The sequence below is a fragment of the Leopardus geoffroyi genome, chromosome A1 (genome assembly GCF_018350155.1).
Source record: "Leopardus geoffroyi isolate Oge1 chromosome A1, O.geoffroyi_Oge1_pat1.0, whole genome shotgun sequence".
Lineage (NCBI taxonomy): Eukaryota > Metazoa > Chordata > Mammalia > Carnivora > Felidae > Leopardus > Leopardus geoffroyi.
The window spans coordinates 63,578,056-63,584,743 of NC_059326.1; the positions used below are offsets into that span (position 1 = coordinate 63,578,056).

General features: G+C 42.8%; 1 long non-coding RNA gene across 1 annotated transcript; it reads left to right on the top strand.

Annotated features, from left to right (window-relative positions):
- The first annotated feature begins 1,868 nt into the window (after positions 1-1,868).
- On the top strand, positions 1,869-6,329 carry LOC123599243. Its single transcript, XR_006713067.1, has 2 exons — positions 1,869-2,318; positions 5,666-6,329. It is a non-coding gene; the product is annotated as an uncharacterized LOC123599243 (long non-coding RNA).
- The last annotated feature ends 359 nt before the right edge of the window (positions 6,330-6,688 follow it).

Genomic DNA, 6,688 nt, shown 5'->3' on the forward strand with positions numbered 1-6,688 from the left:
CTCCTGGTGAGTCTGCCCGCCCCTCCGCCGAGTGAGTGAAACCTGTTGTGTGCGGCCCCAGTCCGGAGGGAGGGCGGGCGGGCGGGTGGGGCGGAATGGCCCGGGGCAGCGTGGCGGCGGCGGCGTGGCCGGGGGCCGGGGCGGGTCTCGGGCCGTTGGCCGCCCCTGCGTGTGGCAGCGGCGACTCGCTGCCCCCTCGCTTGCTTGCGGGCTGGCGGAGGGGCAGGGCAGGGCCGGGGAAGGGAGGGTGGGAGGGGGCGGCGTGCGCGAGGCGGCCGCGCCCGGGACCCGCGCGGACCCTGCCTGGGCCGGCCCCGGCGGGCGGGTGGGCGCGCGGCGCACACAATGGCCCCTCAGGGAGGGTACGCGCGAGGCCCGCGCCCCTTCCAGGGCTCGGGGTGCACGCGGGGCGCGGGGTCCCCGGGAAGGGAAAGTTTCTCCTGGGGGCGAGAGTTAAAGCGCCTCCAGAACAAAGCGGCGGCGGCAGCGGCACATGGGGCAGGCCGCGGGCCGGGAGGGGGCGCGCCCACGAGGTACCTGCGCGCTGGCGGGCGGCGTGGCGTGGGCGGGAGCCCGCGGGCCCCCAAACTTTGTACGCGCGAGGGTGGGCGGAGGGCGCGGGAGCTCGGGGCGGCGCGGCCTGGACGCCACCCCCACTCCGCGTGGGCTTTGTTAACCCGCGTGGGCAGTCCCGGGTGGGGCTCGCAACTTCCCGGGCCGTGGCCCGCGGAGCAGGCCCTGGCCGGCCTCGGTGACGGCGTGGAGCCGCCTTTGCCCGCCCGCTGGCGGGGAGCGCGGCGCGGGAGGGCCGGCCCGGCTCGGCGGGAGCGGCGGCCGCGCCGCCATATTCCTGCGGGGCGGGCTGCGCGGGGGTGAGGGCGGGGGACATGGCGGCGACTGCGCGCCGCCGCCGATTGTTCCCGGCTTAGGCCTCGGGCCGCGTGCGACGGGCACCGCAGTCGCGGAGCCCCCGCCCCTCTGGGCCGGGCTGGGGGGGGCGGGGGACACAAAGGAGGGGCGGCGCGCCCGCGTCCCCGCCGCGCTCGGGCCTCGGCGCCGCCGGTCGCCGCGCGGCTGCCGCCGGGAAACGGGGTGGGGGGGTTGCCGCGTCCGGCGGGGCCCGACTCTGACCCACCGCCCCCTGGCGGCCGCTCGCGAAACCGCAGGGCCATGCACCCCCTTGTGCGACATGTGCTGCCGGCCCGGGCTCCATGAGCGAGGCGGGCACTTTGCAGTCTCGAGCGTTCCTGCTCCCTTTTCTACTCCTTAGCCGGAGCAAAGGGGACGGGAACTGGAGAAGGCAGACTCGTTCCTGCAGTATCGCCAAAAGAAAAAATTACCAACATGCCATCCGACCACATCACTTGAGGAAACAACTCTTTATCCCGGCTTGCAGCCACGAGGTCTTGGATGGGGGAGGGGTGGTAAAGAATAGTCCCTTTGCTGCTGCTGCTTTTCCCTCTCATTAGAACTGTACAGTAAAGGATTGCTGTGGATCATACTGGAGTATTTCAGTATCTTTTTAAATAAGACATGAATTTAATACCTGTGGGTTTTTCAACTTTATTCTCTTAAACGTTTACACTTCTATACATTGTTGGTCTTTTAAACACTGCCAGTGTTGCTTGGCTATGTTATCCTCGTTTTGGCAAATGAATGTAACTAATTGATACAAGAGCGTTAGAAATAAGCAAATTTAAATTTAAGTATGGGTTTGGAGGGTGATAATAATTTTCAGCAAATATGTTTGTCTTTTATCCTTGTCTCCCCACCCCCCAACCCAGTCATACACGTGGACCTAACTGCACCAAAAGCTTTTCTAAGGATACTTGCAAGAAGAAAGTTTTCCCTAGTGGGTAAGTGTATTCTAATTCTTTTTGGTTAACTTTTTCTTTAAAACAATTTTTTTTTATTTTAATCATTTGAGTAAAATGGGATTGGGTTTTCAAATAGTGAAGTAGGTATCTTGTATTTTGTTCACTTACCTTTTCTAAAAAATTAACTATGTGGCCAGCTAATTTTTAAGTTAGTTAAAGTATAATGCAAATACCATAAAAATCTTTGGAAACTGGTATGCAGTTTATAAAATGTGATTTCAGAACTGCTTTAAGTTGGATGATAAAGTAGATCTAATTTGGAGTAAGTTTTCAAGGTTCAAAACAATTTAAACAGGATATTTAAGTTCTATAACAAGCTAATAACACTTGAAATGTAGTCTGAAAGGTAATTTTGTTAATTGATTTGCCAAGTATTTGCTAATTGGAAGCCAGAAGAAAAAAATGTTTTGCCACGTGGATATGAAGATTTCCTCTAAAAAGGTACATGTATGAATCAAATTGCCCTGTTAATTCTCATTCATATGCAGTCTAATCTTGATTTTTTTTTTTTTTTTTTTTTTTTGAGTATGTCTTTGGGAACCTCCAGGTAAAGGAAGAGCCACCAATTTCTTTGACAGTATTAGATGGTTAAGATTGTCTTGTGAAAAAGATTTTTTTTCTACTTTTAAGGTGTAAATGTGCTTGTGAATGAAATTCGCAGGTTTGAGATAAATTCATTTTCTCTTCCCCATTAGGAATTATGCTGAATTTTGTATGTTTTCTAGCCCTTAAAAGTTTGAGGTGTTCTTCTAATTATTTATTTCAAATTTAGCAGGAATAAAGAGAACATCACCTTGTGAGACTGAAGATTGTGACCAGTCAGAATAATGTCAAAGTGCTTACAGTGCAGGTAGTGATATGTGCATCTACTGCAGTGAAGGCACTTGTAGCATTATGGTGACAGCTGCCTCGGGAAGCCAAGGTGGGCTTTAAAGTGCAGGGCCTGCTGGTGTTGAGTGCTTTTTGTTCTAAGGTGCATCTAGTGCAGATAGTGAAGTAGATTAGCATCTACTGCCCTAAGTGCTCCTTCTGGCATAAGAAGTTATGTTTTCATCCAATAATCCAAGCCAAGCAAGTATATAGGTGTTTTAATACTTTTTGTTTGCAGTCCTCTGTTAGTTTTGCATAGTTGCACTACAAGAAGAATGTAGTTGTGCAAATCTATGCAAAACTGATGGTGGCCTGCTATTTCCTTCAAGTGATTTTTACTAATTTTGTGTACTTTTATTGTGTCGATGTAGAATCTGCCTGGTGTATCTGATGTGACAGCTTCTGTAGCACTAAAGTGCTTATAGTGCAGGTAGTGTTTAGTTATCTACTGCATTATGAGCACTTAAAGTACTGCTAGCTGTAGAACTCCAGCCTCGGCCTGTCGCCCAGTCAAACTGTCCAGTTACTGAACACTCTTCTATGGTTAGTTTTGCAGGTTTGCATCCAGCTGTGTGATATTCTGCTGTGCAAATCCATGCAAAACTGACTGTGGTAGTGAAAAGTCTGTAGAAAAGTAAGGGAAAATCAAACCCCTTTCTACACAGGTTGGGATCGGTTGCAATGCTGTGTTTCTGTATGGTATTGCACTTGTCCCGGCCTGTTGAGTTTGGTGGGGATTGTGACCAGAAGATTTTGAAAATTAAATATTACTGAAGATGCGACTTCCACTTTAAACGTTCCAGAAATGTAAAGTATTTTTAAAACCTTTGTAATTTTAATTTTGAAATTCATCTATACAACTTTGTTTCTTAAACTGAAGTTTTGTCATAATTTTGTGCTAAAACATTCTGAGGTTGCATGTCAGGATTATAAGTTTTTACTATATTGGAATAGATTTATTAAGTATTTGATTTTAATCGTGTCTGTGAAGGAAATTTATTTTAATAAACGTATGATAATTTGTGAAGTTGGGAGATGCCTTTTTGCTTTTTTAGAGTTGGTATTTGCACTGTCTTCATCCAAAAGTTAATAATTGCATTGCTTGTGCATTGTTTATTTAAATTTGGTGAAAATACTCTGTTTAAAGCAATGTATTAAGAAAGTTGTGGGGTTTGGTTGCTTTTTAAGCATGTTAATTGACATTTGGGGAGGGGAGGTTGTCTTGTTTCTAGTAATCAAATACTGTTTTACCAGTACTAGTGTTCTTAATGTATAACTGTTAACTGGTTACGTACTAGTTTTCTTAGTAATTATCTGTGCTGTATAAACAGTTAGTGGTCCCTTAGACTGTTGTTAACTTTCTGGAACTTAAAAAACAGGAGTTAAAAAGAAGACACACTGATGCTAAGCAGAGTGACAAGTATGTGTGTGTGGACATGTCTCATGCCAAGAGTGTAGGCTGGGAGTCTGAAGTTAGGTTTTCTCTAATGCTGTAATACTATTAGTACTTCTCCCTTCATAAACCGGACTTTTGCAGCATTGATAGTTGGTCTAGGCATATGTGACTTCAAGTCACTGGAGTGGAACCTAAGAAGTGGCAGTAACAGTATTTTATTCAACATTTCTGCCTTTTCTTTCATGTGTTTGTGTCTAGCCTGTGTTTTCACCTTGTAGAAGAATGTGGGTTAACTTGAGAATAATCAGATTTTAAAGGATCCGTTGTTAAAATTGGATCCAAGCTAAATTTTGAAGGAAAGCTGTAATATGGAGTAAATTTGCCATAACTTATTTATTACACCGTGTTATAAAATAGATTATGTAAAATTTGAACATGGAAAGCTTAACTGCTAATGTATCCCTTTTTAAAGAAACTTAGAGTTTAATCATGGATCCCTGAATAGAAAGGTAAGAGTTTCATAGTTCTGGAGTGATTATTGAAAGGTAACTTTTCAGAGAGAAAATACAAAGAATTGTGCAACAATTAATAAAATGAGGATCTAATTGTCCTTTGAGTTCTTAAACCTTTTGAATTGAAAACCTTAAAGTGGTTTTGTTTTGATCATTTAATGACAAATACTGCTTTAAATGTTTTTAAAGCCCCAAAAGGTTAGCATGGGTTATAGTAGTCTCCAGAAAGATGTGCCATGGTGATTAGTGAAAAAAGTGATGTTTACTCCACCAAACCATATAATTTCATTTTAAAGCTTTTAGCATTACTATTTAACATAGAATAGTGATAAGACATTTAGAGGATTTCTTTACATGCTAAAATGGAAGTCAGATTTTAAATAAAATCTTAAATGGTTAACTTTTCTCCCTAGATGCTGAACCTTTGTAGTATTTGTGTTCAGAACTCAATTGGACTGTAACTAGACTTAACACACACATTTATTAACTTGTTTGGTGGGTGTTTTCTTGTGAGGTTGGCAGTAGGGCTGAGGTTGTCTAGAGTTCACTAGGAATTGCATTTTATTTGTTTCTGGTTTTAAAATGCGTGGCAAAGTTTATGTTCATGATTCTGTTAAGATTTTCTTAAACAATACAACATAGGTTTCAAGTAGCACTAACAAAAAGCCATCTAAATATAATTAGCCATTTTGAGATACAAATAATTTGAACACCTTGATTATAGCTCATAATTGCCTGCCTTCTCTCTAATTGACCGGGGAGGGGGGAAGCTCTAACCTTTTTTGTATTTTAACCTTGTTAAGAATTGAGTATTAGGGTACTATTGCTTGAGTTTTGATAGCTTTAAGATTATTTTCAGGAAAAATAAGTTTTTCTATTTTTTTTTTGCATGTTATACATGTATGATTCTTAGCCTGTGTTTAAAAGGAAAGCACTTATAGCTTTATGAATCTTCAAAACTGCAAAGTAGTGGTGATTTTACTAAAAACTTTGAGATCTTCATTTTACAGGCAGACCAGTCTAAACAGAACAAGCCAGAGTTGGGTTTTTCCCTGTAGTTTGAAGAGCCCTACAGAATGATTCCTGACAAAATGCAACCTGCAATTGCCTGGAGAACAATTCAGTATTATGTTAAAGTTTATTATGTATTTAGTGAAATATTGTTCTGTTAGAAGTTGACAACTATGGTGTAGTTGTCTAGCATTAGAAAACTAGCCTTTGGGCTGAGTAGTAAAGGTAAGGAGAGCACAAGTATACAAAGGCCAGTATTTGGTGTCCAACTAAAAATAAGATCATCATGTCTACTTGAGTCTTTGCAGATTATCCTTTGCCTTAGAGGTTGTTTAGCCTACATTGTTTTTAAAGTCTGAATTAATATAGTTTTCTGTTTTTATAAGTTCAGTTCCAGATGTAATATTCCTCAAGAGTTTTAAAGGATAACTCAAATGGATGTATCCCATGAATTTTAAGACAGTAGGAAAATTGTTAAGGCTTAATTCTCTTTCCAGTAATTTGAGCAGGCATAGCATTCAGAGGCCTACTTCTGTATTTGCAATTTAGTCATGCTGTTTGAGTTGTTTGCGTTTAATGTAAACAAATAAAATTCCATATTTTGAGACTGTTTGTTAAGAAATTGTCCAGAATGAGCATATTAAAATAAAAATTTTAAGGTCATTCTTAGTTGTGGCAGTTTCTCTGGTGTTGTTTGTTATTATAAATTGATCCAAACATCTTTGCTTATCAATTTAAGGTAGTTGGGAAGTGGAGACAGGTCCTGAGGTGATTGTACTGCCTCTATTTGTTTACTAAAGCATTTGTAGTATCTATGGCAGCATTTGTGTCTTAGTTTTACAGATGAGGAAGTGAGATCAACAGTATTTATTTGCAAAGATCTAAGACCAGTGGAGTCTGGATTAAAACCCAGGTCAATTAGTCGATAAAAAAAAAAAAAAAAAAAGGTTATCCTCTACTATTTTGAATCTGACAATGCTTAAATCACATTTGAATTTGCTTGATTTGGAGATTTGGGTTCC